The 19,475-nt window shown below is 42.0% G+C and overlaps 1 pseudogene across 1 annotated transcript in view; it reads right to left on the reverse strand.

The window, feature by feature from the left end:
• Positions 1 to 19,475, reverse strand: part of LOC122562828 (ornithine decarboxylase antizyme 2 pseudogene) — a 53,092-nt pseudogene that overhangs the window by 26,838 nt on the left and 6,779 nt on the right. The window lies entirely within an intron of this gene.

Raw genomic sequence — 19,475 nt, forward strand, 5'->3', positions numbered from 1 at the left:
AAAATGATGGACATTATGATGTATTTGTTATCATCAATATCAGATAGAAGCATTGAAACATTATCTTACACTGTACCACAAACTAGTTCCTCACCATGAACTGATAATCAGTCTTTCACAATATACTGAAAATCAATCCCGCTCTGATGCAAGTGTGCATTCAGAAACATGTAGTTTATTTTTGTGTGCTGTGCCTTTAAGACCAAAGTGGAAATTGTCTGAAAAAAGGTTAATTGGTTGCCTGATTATGACATCAATAGGTTCCATGTGATCTGGGGTTGCTATGGAGATGAACAGCTAAGAAGCACAAAGTAAATAGAAAGCTATTTCCAGTTCTGATAAAGACTCATATTGGACACAAAATGTTAACTCAGTTTCTCTCCACAGATGTTGCCAGATCTACTGAGTTTCTCCAGCACGTCCTGCTTTGATTCCACTGGTTTGGGTGTTCAGAACACACTGAGCACTCTTGTAATGAAGAAATAGACAAACCTCTCTTTGAATGAAACCATCTTCTATTTGGCAGTTTTCAAACAGATCTTGATTTGATACAGGTCTCTGAGATAGCACAAAGAACTGTGCTATGGTGTATGTCGTGCTGGTGAAAAGAGGAGAGATCTGAAGACAGGAAAGACAGGGAATTGTGGGTTTAATAAGACACGTTGCTGGCTTTTCAATGTTGCAGAGACTGGCTAAAAGGGTCACAAAAATGAACCTCTGGGGATTCTATGCTATCAAGATTGTTGTAGTTCTAGAGAGAGTCCATGGACCCTCAGCTTGTCATTGTTGGCTGTGTCTAGGAATGTCTGCTGAAAGTATCATCCTTTGTGCGAAGTATAACTCCAAGCCTCCAGTGGAAGGTTTTCCCCCTGTTTCCCGTTTTACTAGGGCTCCTTGATATACTCAGCCAAATGCTGCCCTGATGTCAAGAGCAGTCACTGTCATTTCATCTCTTGAATTCAGCTCTTTTGTCCATGTTTGGGCCAAGGCTATAATGAGGTCAGGGGCCTAGTGATCTTGGTTGAGCCCAAACTGAGTGGTTTCTTTTTGAAAATGTTGCTTCATAGCACCATCAATGACCTCTTCCATCACTTTGCTGATGGTTGAGAGGAGACTAATGAAGAGATAATTGGTTGGTTGGATTTGTCCTACTTTTTCTGTCCAGGATAGAGCTGAACAATTTTGTATATTATTGGGTAGATACAAACTTACAAATCAGGAACAGAAGTAGGCCATTCAGCCCCTCAAATGGTCATACAAGAACATTATAATCTGATCAGATTATAACCTCAAATCCATATCCTAGCCCACATGTGATAATCTTTCAACCCCCTCCTGGATATCAGTGCTGGAGCTGTACTGGATCAGCTTGGCTAGGGACATCATTAGTTCTGGAGTACAAGTCTTCAGTAGCATTGCTGGAATGTTGTCAGGGTCCATAGCCTTTGCAATATCTAGCGTCTTCAGCCATTTCATATGGAGTGACTTGAATTGACTGAAGACTGGTATCTGTGAAGCTGGGGACCTCTGGCGGAGGCTAAGATGGAGCATCCATTTGGCACTTCTGGCTGAAGATTGTTGCAAATACTGGGGCCTTGTCTTCTGCACTATTCAATAGGGACACACTTTACTGTCTCCTCTGTTGCAATATTGGCAATGGGGAAGTAAAAGCACAAAAAAACAGAAAGGCCTGAAAAGGAAGGAACACTTACTTTCAACAAACAAACATTGTCACTGCTGATTGGATGGTGATTTAGTTCCTCAACTCAAACCAAGTCACTGTCAGGAGATGCAGACAGGTTTGCAGAAGTAATGAGGAGCAGTGTGATTGTTATATTTCTGGTATGTGTAACCCAGTGATCTGACTGAACAATGTCAAATCATTGTAAGTCTAAATCCCATGGTGGCAGATTTCGAATTTATATTGCTGAAAAGAGACATATGTTGCTTTTTGTTTTGCAGTCATCAGGACAAATACAAGAATGCCAAATTTGAGTTTAGTTTCTAAAAATCTGGAAATAAAAGCTGATATCACTGGCCATGACCACATGACTAAAGGCTTGCTACTTCAAAGAAGAACAAGGGTTTCATCTGTGTCCTTTAGTAGGCTCCAAATCAGTAAGCCTTACACAGTGAGGAAGGAGAGATGCTATCCAGAGTGAGACATAGCCCAAATGAGGAGATAGTTCATGGACAGTTGGAGGCCATACTGGCTTTTTGTGGCTCATAGTTTGCAAGTCCTTTTTTAATTAGATAATTTGAAGCCCTGAATCAGAGACCTGGCACAAAAGAATGAATCACAGAAAAGTTCTTTGGATGGTGATAGGTAATAATTTGATGATCTATTGTAGGTTACTTTCAGATTGAAAATAAATAGGGAAAATATTTACAAGTTACAAACTAAAAGACCAGTAGGAATTTTTTAAAAATCAAATTAAAGACTAAGCAATTAAAAAATTTAATTATGCTAACTTAATTTAACTTAGTAATTAAAATATTGGGCCAGGTGATGTGTTGTCCCTGCATGATGTGGGAGTTTGTGGATCCCAATTGTGGTTCATAGTGACCACATCTGTAGCAAGTGTTGGTTGCATAAGGAACTCTGGCTCAGAGTTGATGAACTGGAGGCTGAGCTGCAAACACTGCGGCAGATCAGGGAGGGAGAGAGTTACCTGGATGCTGTGTTTCAGGAGGGCGTCACACCTCTTAGATTAATTACCTCGAATTCAGCAGTGTACAGGGAGAGGAGGGTGTGACTACAAGTGAAGCAGGTAGAGGGATCAGGAGGTAGTGCTGAAGGAGCCTCATCCCTTGAACTTGTCTGGGTGAAAATGAAGACTGTAGATGCTGGAGAATTAGAGTCAAGATTAGAGTGGTGCTGGAAATGCACAGCAGGTCAGGCAGCATCCGAGGAGCAGGAAGATCGACGTTTCAGGCAGGAGTCCTTCATCAGGAATGAGACTGGAAGCCTCAGGGGTGGAGAGATAAATGGAAGGGGGTGGGGCTGGGGAGAAGATAGCTGGGAGTGCAATAGGTGACTGGAGGAAGGGGTAAAGGTGATAGGTCAGAGAGCATGGTGGAGTGGATAGGTGGGAAGAAAGATTGACAGGTGGGACAGATCATGACGATGGTGCTGAGCTTGAAGTTTGGAACTGGGGTAAGGTTGGGGGAGGGGAAATGAGGAAACTGGTGAAGTCCACATGGATGTCCTGAGGTTGAAGGGTTCCGAGGCAGAAGATGAGGCGTTCCTTGAACTTGTCTACCAGATTTCAGATTCCTGCTATTGATGAGAGCAGGGGTTGTAGGGAGGATGAGCAAACAGAACAAAAGCACCATGGTACAGGGAGCCATTCAAGAGGGAGAAAAAAGACAAATGTAGTTGTAATCAGGGATTGTATAGTCAGGGGAATAGACATTGCTCACTATGGCCAGGATTGAGAGTCCCAATGACTATTTTGCCTTCCTGCTGCCGGGTTCAGGATATCTCATCTGGGTGATGGAGGAAGTTGGAGTGGGAGGAGTAAGATCCAGTTGGTATGGATCCACGTAGGTACCAACAACATCAGTAAAAAGAGGAAAAAGATTCTGCTGAGGAAATATGAGCAGCTAGGAGTTAAAGTAAAAAGCAGAAACAAAAAAAGGTAATAGTCTCCAGATTACTACCCAAGCCACAAGCAAATTGGCACAGATTCAATGAGATTAAGTGGTAAATGTGTGGCTGCAAGATTAGTGTGGGAGAAACAGGTTTGAATTCATAAGACATTGGCACTAGCACTGGGGAAGGAGGAAGGTGATCCGATTGGATGGGCTCCACCTGAATCACGCTGGGGTGAGTGAATTGCATAACTAGGGCTGTAGATAGGGTTTTAAATTTAAGGGTGGAGGATGGGTGGGTATCATTTGTATGAAAATTATGGAAAAGTTCAAAGGGGAGAGGTGATAGGGAGGGCTCTGCAGAAGTTATTAAAGTTTCCAGAACAAGTAATAGGAAAGAGAGTTTGGTAAGAGTCAGGAATCTAACTTCAGGCACAGAAGATAAGGGGACAACTATTGAGAAGGGGGTTGGGGGGGGGGGGGGGCGGGGAGGGGGAGTCAATACAGGACTAAAGGTGAGATTACAATGTTTTAAAGGCCTTTGGATAAGTACATGAATAGGAAAGGTTTGGAGGAATATGGGCAGGAGCAGGCAAATGGGACTACTTTAATTTTGGTCTATGTTTGGCATGGACTGGTTGGACCAAAGGCTCTGTTTCTGTGTTGTATGTCTCTATGATTCTGACAAGGTAAATGAGCTTATAGCATAGACTGAATTTGACAGGTATGATGCCGCAGATATCAAAGACACATGGCTGCAAGGGGATCAGGGCTAGGAACTTAATATTCAAGGACACGTGTCCAACCGAAAGGACAGGCAGATGAGCAGAGGGGCAGTGTTGCCTTGTCAGTAAGAAATGAAATTAAAATCGATAGCAAGTGATTTAGAGTCAGAAAGCTTGCAATCTGTGTGGGTAGAGTTGAGGCACCTAAAAGAGAAAGAGACCCTGATAGGAGTTGTATACAGGCCTCCTAGCGGTAGTCGTGATGTGGGGAAGAAAATAAATCAGGAAATAGAAAAGGCATGTAAGAAAGGCACTGTTACAGTAATCGTGGGGGACTTTAACATGCAGGTGGAGTGGGAAAATCAGGTTGGTAGCAGATCCCAAGAAAAGGAATTCATGGAATGTCTACAAGATGGCTTTCTGAAGCAGCTTGAGGTACTCCTATTAGAGAATAGACGGTTCTGGATCTGGTGATGTGTAATGAGGCAGACTTGATTAGGAAGCTCAAGGTGAAGGAATCCCTGGGGGACAGTGACTATAATATGATAGAATTCAGCCTGCAGTTTGAGAGGGAGAAGCTGGTATCAGGTGTAACAGCATTACAATTGAGTAAAGGTAACTACAAAGACAGGAGAGAGGAGCTGGCCTGAGTTGATTGGAAGGAGAGCTGAGCAGGGACGATGGTGGAGTAGCAATGGCAGGTGTTCCTGGGGATAATTGAGGAGGCAAAGCAGACATTCATCCCAAGGAAGAAGAAACATACTAAGGGGAGGAATGAGGCAACCATGGCTGACAAGGGAAGTCAGGGGCAGCATCAAAGCAAAATAAAACAGAATACAATGTGATGAAAATGAGTGATAAGCCAGAATCTTTTTAAAACCATCAAAGGATGACTAAAAAAGCAATGGGAGGTGGCCCAGGAATGGGGAGGAGAAGATGAAATATAAGAGTAAGCTATCTAGAAGTATAAAAGGAGAGGATTGTTTGGGTATCAAAAAGGTAAGAGATAAGTGTGAATATTGGACAGCTGGAAAATGAGGCTAGAGAAGTAACGATGGAGAACATATAAATGTCGAGGAACTGAATAGGTACTTTGCATCAGTCTTCACAGTGAAAGACACTAATAGCATACCAGAACTTCAAGAGAGTTGGGGGCAGAGATGCGTGTAGCGGAAATCACCGAGAAGTTATTGGGGCAAGTGAACAGTCTGAAGATGAATGCATCACCCGGACCAGATGAACGGCACCCCGGAGTTGTGAAGGAGATAGCTGAGGAGATTGTGGAGGCATTGATGCTGATCTTTTAGGAATCAGTGGAGTCAGGGAGGGTACCAGAGAACTGGAAAATGGCTAATGTAACACCCCTGCTTAAGAAGGGAAGGAGGCAGAAGACAGGAAACTATAGGCTGACCTCAGTGTTTGGTAAGACTTGAGAGTCCATTATTAAAGATGAGATTGTGGAGTACTTGGAAGTCCATGGTAAAATAGGTTTGAGTCTGCACAGCTGCTTCAAAGGGAGGTAATGCCTGACAAATCTATTAGAATTCTGAGGTAATGAGCAAGTTCAACAAAGGGGAGCCAGTGGGCGTGATCTATTGGATTTCCAGAAAGCCTTTGACAAGGTACTACACGGGAGGCTGCCAAGTAAGATAACAGCTAATGGTGTTGTTAGAGGCAAGGTACCGGCATGGATTGAGGATTGGCTGACTAGCAGAAAGCAGGGAGTGGTGATAAAGAGATTGTTTTCAGAGGTTTAGCCTACTTTCTAAATGGGGAAAGGCTTCAGAAATCTGAAGTTCAAAAAATTTGGAAGTTCTAGTTCAGGATTCTCTTAAGGTTAACATGCAGGTTCAGTTGGCAGATAGGAAGGTTAATGCAATATTAGTATTCATTTTGAGAGGGTCTAGAATACAAGAGCAGAGGTGAGGGTCTGGCTCTGGCTCTGGTCAGACTGCACTTGGAATATTGTGAGCAGTTTTGGGCCCCATATCTAAGGAATGATGGGCTGACCTTGGAGGGTGTCCAGAGGAGGTTTTAACAAGAATGATCCCAGGGATGAAAGTCTTGTCATGTGAGAAGCAGTTAGGAACTCGGAGTTTGTACTGAATGGAGTGTAGAAGGACGAAGGGGAATCTGATTGAGACTTACAGAATACTGAAAGGCCTGAATAAAATGGAGGTGGAGAACGTGTTTCCTCAAATACAAGAGACTAGGACCCAAGGGCACAACCTCAAAGTGAACGGACAGACAGTGCTTTAGAACGGAGGTGAAGAAGGATTGCTTCAGCCAGAGAGTGGTGATTCTATGGAACTCGTTGTCGCAGAAGGCTGTAGAGGCCAAGTTATTGAGTATATTTGAGAAAAAGAAAGGAGGTTACAGAGAGAACGCATGAGAATGGGGTTGAGAATGGGGTTCAGCCATGGTTTGAATAGCAGAGCAGACTCAATGGGCTGAATGGCCTAGTTATGCTCCTATATCTTATTTTCTTAAGGGAAGGGAACTAGCAATCCCTTAAATGTGTCTGGTTAAGGTGCGACTCCTGTTCAAGTTGATACATAATTTACCACTGGAGTGCCCTAGCTCGCCACCCAGTTATATTTAACCATTATCAGCTCTTTTCAAATAAATTACTTTCCAGAACCCAGGGAAGGGATCAAGAAATGCCAACCATTCCCACATCCCTTTACAACTTTAAAAAGCTGCAAGAACAGCTTCTGTATTTGAAAACACAGCCTTGCAAATCCAGCAATAGAAAAATTAAAGGGAGCTCACTAATCAAAAATCGTACATTGTTTTATTTAAAAAATACAAGGAAGGAAGAACTGTTCTGTGTGGCTGCAGATTTCCTTTCACCTACTTTGTGCATTCTGATCACGAAATAGCATCCAGCACAATTAAGGGATGAAAATAGAATATGTCAGGGGAAGAGACTGAGTCACCAATCTCTGGGACTTGCTTGTTCTAAACACTTGTTTCTAACACGCTTAACCTTTTGGCTGCACTGCTTGACTTACCAAGAAGTCTTCTAGTTCTCCTCAGACAGCAGGTTGCAATGCAGTGCAGCAATAGGTACAGGTAGCTTAAGAATATTACATTCTCCACAGCATTTCACTGGGCTTCGGGAGCTGTGCAAAATGAGAAAAGTTTATGTCCAACTGCAAGCACGAGTCTTTCCACTGTCACGACTCCCTGGGACTGGAAACATGGCTCCAGGTTTCTTAAGGTCTCTGGGGTTTCCGGGCGGTAATGCATACAGCCAATGGCCCAGCAGTCCCTGGCTCAGTTGGCACCACCTTGCCAACATCACTAGGAGTCCCGCTCCGGGTCAACTGCAACAATAAGCCACCCATGCGCTGCTACCTCACCACCTTCACAATGAACAGTGAGTGACTCGGAAGTTCTTGTTTTATCTGGCTCTATTTACGGGAAGCCTGATAAGTACAGGCTGCCCAGTGGATCTCTCCCATTTCTGAAAAGAAAACCTACTGCACCAGATCAGGGCAAAGCTTATTTGTTCTGTTGAAAGAACACTTCAAGATTGTATTTTCTGAGCAAGCTACGTCTCCATGACTGATCTGACTGCGTGTTAGAACGACAGGGTTTCCAGAAAGCCCTATGCTTATCTTTTTTCTTGAAGGATAATCCATTGACCAAAAAGTGTCCTTTTTTTTTCAGAAATCTAACCTTCGAAGAGAACTCTTTTGATCAATATTTTCCTGAAGAGTATTTTGTGTGTATTTACATGTGTGTTTTAGGCAATTTATAGGGATAACCATTTAATCTTTTATATTAGACCATAAGATATAGGAACAGAACTAGGCCATTCAGCCCCTTGAGTCTGCTCTGGTTAGAAACATGGCTGATACGTTTCTAAACCCCATACCCCTGCCTTCTCCCCACAACCTTTGATCTCCATACTTATCAAGAATCTGTCTGTCTCTTTCTTAAATATACTCAGTGACTTGGGCCCCCACAGCCTTCTGTGATAAAGAGTTCCATAGATTCACCACCTTCTGGCTGAAGAAATCCTTCCACATCTCAGTTATAAATGGTTGTCCCTTCACTGGAGGCTGTGCCCTTGGGTCCTAGTCTCTCCTACTAGTGGAAACATGTTCTCCACATCCTCTCTATTCAGGCCTCTCAGTATTCTGTAAGTTTCAATCATTCCCCTCCTTATTCTTCTAGACACCATCGAGTACAGACCCAGAGTCCTCAACCACTCCTCATATGACACGCCATTAACTCCTGGGATCATTCTTATAAAGTGTCCTCTAGACGCCCTTCAACTCCTTCCTTATATACAGGGCCCAAACTACTCAATATTCCAAATGCAATCTGACCAGGGCCTTATACAGCGTCATCAAGAGACTCACTCCTGATGAAGGGCTGATGCGAGAAACGTCAATTCCTCTGCTCCTCGGATGCTGCCTGACCTGCTGTGCTTTTCCAGCACCCCACACTCAACTTATACAGCCTTATCTTTGCTCTTGAATTCTAGCCCTCTCAAGATGAATGCTAACATTTCATTTGCCTCCCCTCTGAACTTGCATGTAAACCTGAAGAGAATCCTGAACCAGGATCCCAAGTCCTTCGTCTATGCCTCTATTCTTCCGACCAAAGTGCAGAACCTCGCACTTTCCCACATTGTATTCCATCCACCACTTCCTTTCCCAATCTCCTATCCTGTCCATGTCTTTCTGCAGTCTTCCATTTCCTTGACACGACCTCTGCCTCCACCAATCTGTGTGTCATTCGCAAACTAAGCAGTAATGCCGTCCATCCCTTCATCCAGATCATTAATGTACAACATGAATAGTTCTGGTCCCAACACAGACCTTGTGAAACTCCCCTAGTCACTGGCTTTTTATCCCTGCTCTGACTTCTGCCAGTCAGCAAATCCTCTACCCAGGCTAGCACTTTGCCCTCAGCACCATGAACTCTCATCGCTTTTAGCAGTCTCTTGTACAGCTTGTCAATAGCATTCCAGGCATCTAATAGATCACATGCATAGGCTGTCCTTTACCTAATTTATTTGTTACCTCCTCGAATAATTCTACCAGATTTGTCAGGCATAACCTCCCCATGACAAGGCTGTGCTGACTCAGCCCTATTAATCACGCACTTCCAAGTATTCTGCAATCTCATCCTTAATAGTGGACTCTAAAACAGACCTACAGTTTCCTGCCTTTTGCCTCCTACCCTTCTTAAACAAGGTGTTACATTAGCCATACTCCAGTTCACTGGGACCTTCCCTGACTCCAGTGATTCCTGCAAGGTTACAACAATGCCTCTACAGTTTCCTCAGCTATCTCCTTCACTACTCTGGAGTGTAGTCCATCTGGTCTGGGTGAGTTTCAGACCTTTCAAGCTTTCTCAGCACCTTCTCTTTAGTGATGGCCACTAGACTCCTCCCTACCCCCTGACTCTTTTGAAATTCTGGTATGCCGCTGGAGTCTTCCACGGAGAAGACTGATGCGAAGTACTTCTTAAGTTTCTCTCCATTTATTTGTTCCCTGTTACAACTTCTCTAGCCTCTTTTTCCACAGTCTAAACTCCACTCTTGCCTCTCTCTTAGCTTATATATAACTAAAATAAAACTTTTATTACTAATCAGTTTACCTTCACATTTCATTATCCTTTATTGCTTTCTAGTGGTCTTCTGTTTTCTAAAGGTTTGCCACATTGTAGGCTTTTTCTTTTGTTTTTATGCTGCCCCTGACTTTCCTTGTCAGCCGTGGTTGCCTCATCCTCCCCTTAGTATTTTTCTTCTTCCTTGGGATGAATGTCTGCTTTGCCTCCCAGATTACCCCCAGAAACTCCTATCATTGCTGTTCCATCATCGTCCCTGCTAGGCTACCCTTCCAATAAACTCTGGCCAGCTCCTCCCCCATATCTTTGTAGTTACCTTTACTCAATTGTAATGCTGTTACACCTGATTCCAGCTTCTCCCTCTCAAACTGCAGACTGAATTCTAACATATTATTGTCACTGTCCCCCTCCCCTCCCCTGGTGCCTTCACCTTGAGCTTCCTACTCAATTTTGCCTCATTACACACACATCACCAAATCCAGAATTGCCTGTTCCCTAATGCGCTCTACTACAAGTGGCTGAAAAATAAGCCATCTCATGGATATTCCACAAATTCCATTTCTTGGGATCCGCTGTCGACCGGATTTTCCCAGAATGCCTGCATATTGAAGTCCCCCATGATTATTGCAATAGTGTCTTTCTTACATGCCTTTTCTACCTCCTGATTTATTTTCTGCCCCACATCCTGACTACTGCTAGGAGGCCTGTACATAACTCTCATTAGGGTGTTTTATCCTTTGCAGTCCCCCACTAAAACTCTGCAACTCCAAACCCTATATCATATCATTATTAATTTTATTTTATTTCTTACTAACCAGTCAAATATGCCACTCTGCTATCCTTTTGATTAAATGTGTGTACTTGGACATGACCGAGTATGTTAACCAATTGCTGCTTCTTGATATGAAATGACTTTTGTTTTGATATAAACTAATAATCATGTTTATTAAGAAATCCAGTTGCTGGATCTGTAGGTTCAAAACATAAGATAGATGAGGTAACTATTTGGTGATCTTAAAAATAATTTTTTCCATTTATAAGTTATGACTCATGGAGAAGTGGAGCTACAGTGACCACCATTGTCATAACCATTACATTAATACTGATCATGAGAATGACGAGAACGAGGGTAGGTCCAATCAAGGACAGTTGTGGGAGACTGTGTATTGAGTCGGAAGAGATAGAAGAGGTTTTGAATGAGTACTTTTCTTCAGTATTTACAAACGAGAGGGACTGTATTGTTGGAGAGGAGAGTGTGGAACGGACTGGTAAGCTAGAAGAGATACTTGTTAGGAAGGAAGATGTGTTGGACATTTTGAACAACTTGAGGATAGACAAGTCCCCCGGGCCTGACGGGATATATTCTAGGATTATGTGGGAAGCAAGAGAGGAAATTGCAGAACTGTTGGCAATGATCTTTTCGTCTTCACTGTCAACTGGTGTGGTACCAGAGGACTGGAGAGTGGCGAATGTTGTGCCCATGTTCAAAAGAGGGAATAGGGATAACCCCGGGAATTACAGACCAGTTAGTCTTACTTCGGTGGTAGGCAAAGTAATGGAAAGGGTACTGAGGGATAGGATTTATGAGTATCTGGAAAGACACTGCTTGATTAGGGACAGCCAGCACGGATTTGTGAAGGGAAGGTCTTGCCTTACAACTCTTATTGAATTCTTTGAGGAGGTGACCAAGCATGTGGAGGAGGGTAGAGCAGTGGATGTAGTGTACATGGAGTTTAGTAAGGCATTTGAAAGGTTCCCCATGGTAAGCTTATGCGGAAAGTCAGGAGGCATGGGATAGAGGGAAATTTGGCCAGTTGGATAGAAAACTGGCTAACCGGTCGAAGTCAGAGACTGGTGATAGATATTCAGCCTGGAGCCCAGTTACAAGTGGAGTTCCGCAGGGATCAGTTCTGGGTCCTCTGCTGTTTGTAATTTTTATTAATGACTTGGAAGAGGTAGTCGAAGGGTGGGTCAGTAAATTTGGAGATGATACGAAGATTGGTGGAGTTGTGGATAGTGAGGAGGGGTGTTGTCGGCTGCAAAGGGACTTGGATATGATGCAGAGCTGGGCTGAGGAGTGGCAGATGGAGTTTAACCCTGCCAAGTGTGAGGTTGTCCATTTTGGAAGGACAAATAAGAACACGGAATACAGGGTTAACGGTAGGGTTCTTAGTAAGGTGGAGGAGCAGAGGGATCTTGGGGTCTGTGTTCATAGATCTTTGAAAGTTGCCACTCAGGTGGATAGAGCTTGTAAGGAGGCCTATGGTGTATTAGCGTTCATTAGCAGAGGGACTGAATTCAAGAGTCATGAAGTGATGTTGCAGCTGTACAGGACTTTGGTAAGGCCACATTTGGAGTAGTGTGCGCGGTTCTGGTCGCCTCACTTTAGGAAAGACGTGGAAGCTTTGGAGAGGGTGCAGAGAAGATTTACCAGGATGTTGCCTGGAATGGAGAATAGGTTGTATGAGGATTGGTTGAGTGTGCTAGGCCTTTTCTCATTGGAACAGCGAAGGATAAGTGGTGACTTGATAGAGGTTTATAAGATGATCAGGGGAATAGATAGAGTAGACAATCAGAAACTTTTTCCCCGGGTACAACAGAGTGTTACAAGGGGACATAAATTTAAGGTGAAGGGTGGAAGGTATGGGGGGGGGGGGGGGATGTCAGGGGTAGGTTCTTTACCCAGAGAGTGGTGGGGGCATGAACTGCGCTGCCTGTGGGAGTGGCAGAGTCAGAATCATTGGCAACCTTTAAGCGGCAATTGGATAGGTACATGGATGGGTGCTTAAGCTAGGACAAATGTTCAGCACAACATAGTGGGCCGAAGGGCCTGTTCTGTGCTGTATTGTTCTATGTTCTATGATCACCTATTCAAGAAATTCTCACCCCTCATCTCTCATGGAATTTTGCCAATCTGCTAAAGCTACAATTAGACATAAGGGACAGTAGTGGAACTTTTGTTTAATTGTGTGGTTTGATGTTATACAGAGCTTGGGTGCAAGACAGACTGCTCACGAGCAGTCACAGACTACATTTGAAGACGGTTCTTGTCTTTGAAGGATCATATAACAAACATTAGTTTTAAATACTGCAGTACGTTGGTAACAACAGATATACCAAGCCCTGACCTTATACCAGGTATCCTCACTTAAAGTCAGGGTTGTGTTACTGGAAATGACAACGTTAGGAGAAGCAAATTTAACTAAAGAAAGAAGACTTCTTACTTGAAGAGAAGTATTTAAAGATATTGTCAAATACAGATGCAAGAGTTCTTTAATTACTGTATCTGTACAGGTAAAGTATTGTACATTACAGTCTTTTAAATCAAGTCCCAGCAATTTCTTCACTAATACAGGTATAAACAGAAATATAAAAAAGAAAATTTTAAGAAGGTGCTTTTCCACACACGAGTAGAGAGCTGTTTAAAATAAAATGATGTCGACTGCTGGCCACAGACTCAATTGTGGAAATCAACAAGTCTTGCTGGTGATATAAGAGGCTCAATGACTTGAGTTGTGCCCAAGTAGGGATATTAAAACTATTACAGAAAAAGTATTAGGAAAACTAATGGGGCTAAAGGTTAAGAGGTCCTTGGCCCTGATGGGATTAGATTAGATTCCCTACAGTGTGGAAACAGGCCCTTCGGCCCAACAAGTCCACACTGACCCTCCGAAGAGTAACCCACCCAGACTCATGCATCATGGGATCCTTGAAAATTAAAGGAAGCAACTACTAAGACATAATGGATGTACTGTAGTAATATTATAGTAATTCTGGAAAAATTCCAGTGAAGTGGAAACTGCCAATGTAACATCTTTATTTAGAAAGGGAAGGAGACAAACAGAAAAACAGGTCTCTATAGACTAGTTAGCTTAATGTCTATTATTAGGAAAATCTCAGTTTATTATTAAGGATGTAATAATAGAACATTTAGAAATACACAAGATGAGGGGAAAATCACATCTGACAAATTTACAAGAATTCTGTGAGGATTGATAAAGGGGAAGCAGTGAGTGTAATATACTTGGATTATGTCCCCCACCCCCTGCATATTGAAGTCCCTGATGAAGGGCTTGTGCCCAAAATGTCAACTCTCCTTTTTCTCGGATGCTGCGTGAACTGCTATGCTTTTCCAGCGCCATACCTTTTGACTTTAGATTAGCAGAAGGCAAGATAAGCACTTAAGAGCCAAAACAAAAATTAATATATTAACATGGATAATTGGTTAATTAATAGAAGACAAGTTGGGATAAGGAGAGTGGATTTAAGATAGCAACCTGTAACTGGTGGAATGGCACAGGGATTAGTGCTAGGGCTACAAATATTTATCACATATCTATTGGCACAGTTGAGGAAAGTGAATGTATGATAGTCAGGTTTACAGATGACAAAAATAAACGGGAAGGCAAGTGGTGAGGATGACTCAAAGTCTGCTTAGCAATACAGGGTGGGGGAAAAAAAAGATGAAATATGTGGAAAAATGTGAGCTTATGCATAAAGAATTGAGAAGCTATGTATTTATATAAATGTAGAAAGACTGCAGAAAGGTTCAGATCAGAGGGATTTAAAAATCCCCAACCATAAATCACAAATAGCTCCAGATTCAGCAGAAAGGCAAATAAAATGGTGGCCTATATTTCAAAGGGACTCAAGTATAAGAGTTAGGGAGGTTTTGCTAAAACTCCATAAAGGCAGTAGTCAGACAATAGCTGAAATACTGTGAACAGTTTAATCTATTTATCTAATGAAAAAACTAAGAGGGATTGAATGAATACCAGAATAGGCCTGAGGGGTTGAATGGATGATTCTTGTTTCAATGCAAACAAGAAATGACACAGCAAGTATAAAAAGGAGAAAATATATAGCTCATATGTTTCTTGTCCTTCCTAAGAGTTGGCACATTCATAAAATCTCCCATGTCCCAAACATGTCCAAAGAGATGAGGCAATGTAACTCTTTAGCAACATCTCCATGGAAGTGCCTGGTAAATTCCTCCACTGTCACTGGGTCAAAATCCTGGAATTCCCTCCCCAATAATAAAACAGGAATAATAAAACAAAAAGCCCTTGAAAACATTTCAGCCTGAATGAGGGAAGTGTCAGAGCAAGTCATGAGTAACAAAAGGAGAGGGGGAACTGTGAAGACGACTATTCAAGAAAAGCATGACTGAATGATGAAGTTATAAGGAGGAAGTATTGGACTACTTAAATAACAGGTGGTTGGGACTTTGATTTAAAATCTCAATTGTTGGTGGGTCATCATTAGGAATACAGCATGGCCTCAGCACTGCATTGGAACTGCAGCTTAGAATGTGTCCACTAATCCTGGATCAGGGCTTGCAGCCACAATGGTTTGGCTCAGATGGGAGGGCTAGCCAGCACCTGAATAAACCATATGCATTTCTGGGGACTGCAATGAAGGGACCATTAATATATATTTCACCGAGTGACGATAAGGACACATGATAGATGTTATTATCGCTTCACTCAGCTGCTGACACACAATTCCTGGGTAATTTCAGCTATAAAACTGCCAGGTACTCATCCGATTTCTCCTGAAACTCATCAGCGTAGGAGAGAAGGTCGATGTGTGCACTGGTGCGTTACTGTCAGCTTGGACACAGTCCAATATCTTACTGAGTCTCAACTGCAATGTTTACTTTGGAATCTTTTGGAGGCCTTTGCATATCCCAAATGCAGCACAAAGAATGCTTTCTACTGGTCAACATTGAAAAGGAAGTTTGTAAACCCAAGTACTGAATAGACTTAGCAGGTGCTAGGAATTCTAGCTGCCTGCTTGCATTTCAGAAAATTGAAGATGATTAGAGGCCTTCCACTACCTCCCCCTCCCACCCTCCAACCCAGCTGGAGTGTAGAGCCAGGGAAAATACCATTACATTTCTGTCATCCTCCACTGAAATATCAAAAAACTGTTCCTCCCTCTACAGAAATTGCCAGACCTATCTTCTATTTTTAAGCCAAATTGAACTCTAATCGGACAAGCATTTTTTCTTATGAAGTCAAGAGTAAAGAATTCGATCAGCCCAGTTTCTTTTGCACGAAGTAGGAATTGACACGTTCCGGGAGAACGGCAGGGCAAGGCAACTTGACCTGATGCGTTGTTGCAGGAATTGTTCAGTTAATTAGTTGACAGGGGAGACCAGTCACAGTTCAAATATCGGGATGTTCTGTGATTTATTCAAATGCAGCATTTTGCTGTCAAACAATCACTTCGTGAAGTTCCAGTCACTGTCTGGAACAGACTTAAAAGAGCATGGCTGAGTGTAACTACTAAAGACAGTTAGAGAAATATCTGTTGTTGCGAAGGAAAGTAGTAATAGAGTCACCACAAAAATCAGTTTTCCTCAGCCACTAAGTCGCTTTTTGTACTTTACAATCGAAAATTGAAACTTCAGTATAGTACCAAGAGAATACCTTTTCTGTTGTAGGCCACCTCCTTCTCAGAGTCTGCTACTTAACCTTTGCTGTTTGGAGGTGTCTTCTGAATAGCAATGACTCAATGTACACTGCCTTGTTTCTCAAGGAACCCAAATAAATCATACAAAACAAATCTAGATCAGCACAAAAATACTAATAGAAATGTCTGGTCACATATACCGACAAGCTGGTTGGCTGGTGTTTCAAAAGACAGGAAAGATCGGGTGGTGAAACCTTCTGCAGCTCCCAATGTGTGACTAGACTATCCTTCCTTCTCAAAGTCTTCTGCATATCCAGTTTTTATATCCTTCGGTGGGAAATTCATGCAACATTCAGATGTGATCTCATTGGCACACATGCTTTAAATGTTAAGTTACATTCCACAGAAAGCGAGATGCTGGATCTTAGGGGTCACCAGAACTGCCCACGTCCTGAATGCAGCCTTCAAAGCTAGGCAGGAATGACATTTGTACAAGGGTTACTTGTCTATCCACAATCTAAACCTTGTTCCCATCAGCTCCCTGTCCATCACGCAACCATTCTGTGTTATGTTAAAGATGTATTGTCCATTCTCTAATATTGTTTGGCATGACTTCAGCAAAGAAAACCAGCACATAAACATAAATCAAAGAAACAAGCCACTAAATTAACATCAAAATATCAATATTTGTAAAATCCAATGCAGGGCAGTTTCCATTCTGACAATCACATCCCAAATCATGTTCTCTCTGTATTTCAAAAAAAATTAAGTTCCAGAAATTATTCTCTCCATTTACTGACAAGTAAACCACACTGTCCGAAGTTTCACAACAAATATAATTTGCTATTGCCAGGCTTACTTACCTTTTGACATGGGAGCCTGAAAGTGTATAGTCTCTCAGATGTGATATTAAATGCAATCTGTATGCCCTCACAGGTGAATGCAAAATAACCCAAGGTTATTTTGAAGAAAAACAGGAGAATTCTCCCAGTATCCTGACCAACATTTATTCCCTAAACTGTAACTAAAACTGTCAACCTAGTCATTTCATTCATTGTTGCAGAGGGGAAAGAAACATTAATACTTGGAAATGAATATATCAATCCTTAATTTTTGAAATTTTCTTATGGACTAGACCTCCTTCCCCCACCAAAAAAAAGTAAGGAGATGAAATAGACCCTCACTTTTCCATTTACTTAAAAGATAAATATAAGATGTTGTGTTCCGGATGTAATTCAATTGTCCTCTAGTAGGCTTTAAGCATAACACACTTCATTCTTACAACACAGATGAAATACAAAATGAAGAAACCAGCATAACTTTAACTCTATTGAAATACTTAAGATAATATATGATTTAACCGCTAATCAATCAACTGTTCCACTATGGACAGTACAGGCAGTTATCTTAATGTCATAGAACGTTACAGCACAGTACAGACCCTTTGGCCCTTGATGTTGCACTGACCTGTGAAAATAATCTGGTGCCCAACTAACCTACACCGTTCCATTATTATCCAGATGTATGTCCAATGCGCATTTAAATGCCCTTAACGTTAGCGAGTCTACTACTGTTGCAGGCAGGCTGTTTCACACCATTACTACTCCGTGAAGTAACTATCCCTAACATCTGTCCTAAATCGATCACCCTCAATTTAAAGTTATGACCCCTTGTGTTAGCCTTCACCATTCGAGGAAAAAGGCTCTCACTGTCCATTATCTAACCCTCTGATTACTTTAAACGTCTCGATTAAGTCACCTCTCAACCTCCTTCTCTCCAACAAAAACAGCCTCAGTTCCCTCAGCCTTTCCTTGTAAGGCCTTCTTCCATACCAGACATACCCTAGTAAATCTCCTCTGAACCCTTTCCAAAGCTTCCACATCCTTCCTATAATGAGACCAGAATTGCACGCAACACTCCAGGTGTAGCCTTACCAGTGTCTTGTACAGCTAAAGCATGACCGTTTGAATGAAGGAATGCCATATTTATCATTGAAAAAGTAAATTTAACAATTTTCTTTAAATGCATTGTTAATGCAGGGACAGAGGGTCATCTTGGTGCATAAGGTAGACTTCCGCATTCCTGTTAAGTGAGCTAGATCACTATTTCCTTATGTTCAAAACCCTTTATAACATCTAGCTTTTTTTCCAGTGTTATAGCCTTCTTGCATTCATCACCTGCTTAGTGCTAACATTTTTATAACTATCCCTTTATTTGAAAAAAATGAAGGGGCATAATCTAGGAGTAGTGTACTTTTCACAGAAAGCTGCACAATGTATCTCTCTCAGAAAGCTGCTCTCCATACATTACCCCTCTCAGAACGCTGCTCTGCCAGCAGCTGATAATGGCGCATATGCAGAACAAGGCGAGCAAAACAATCACTGTAGGAATTGCGCTATTTCGAACAAAGGTAAGTGTTCTCAAAAATATGGTTCCTTAATTCCTCAGTGGCATTATTAGCAAATTGTGCATGTTATCCAAGAATTACCTGAACACTATAAACACATCTTTGGCAAGGCAATTTAACAGTTTTATTCTCATGTGCTGTCTTTCTCCAGTCCAGCCAGAAGAAATACTGAAACAACAGTCTGCCTCTTTTCTTTAAAGACAGAGACACCAACAGAATAATCTACCTATTAACTCCAGCAGCCATCTAACTCAAAACAAAATCCAAAGTCCCTTGGACTCTGCCTTTGTATGCTTCTTTTGTTGAATTCTTAAAAAAACTCAAAGCTATTTACTGCTTGTCTGCACCAGATACTTCTGCACCAGAGTGACAACACCCCTCTGAAAGAGAAACAGGACAGAACACATCTTTTAAAAGGCACAGTGTCATCACAGTATGCAAGACAAGTCAGATCAGCACATTGCATTCACTGGTTTTACTGTTTTTTCCTTCTGTGATATGGGCAAATCAGGCAACAAGTTTCATATGTGACAACAATGACTACATTTCAAAGAAATGGCTATCATGTATTCTAGGCCATTGGATTTCGAAAGGTGCCAGCCTTTCTTTCTTTCATTGTAAAGAATATGCATAGTTCTTGCTACTTTTTGTTCTATTATTGTTTAATAAATGAGTTTTGGGCTTTAGCTGCCAAAATCAGGTTAATGTTTATTCTGCTGCTCCAGAATAAAAAGAACCTGTCA

This window comes from Chiloscyllium plagiosum, unplaced genomic scaffold (genome assembly GCF_037043375.1).
Source record: "Chiloscyllium plagiosum isolate Xiang-an unplaced genomic scaffold, Cpla_swu_hap1 HiC_scaffold_24, whole genome shotgun sequence".
NCBI classification, from domain to species: domain Eukaryota; kingdom Metazoa; phylum Chordata; class Chondrichthyes; order Orectolobiformes; family Hemiscylliidae; genus Chiloscyllium; species Chiloscyllium plagiosum.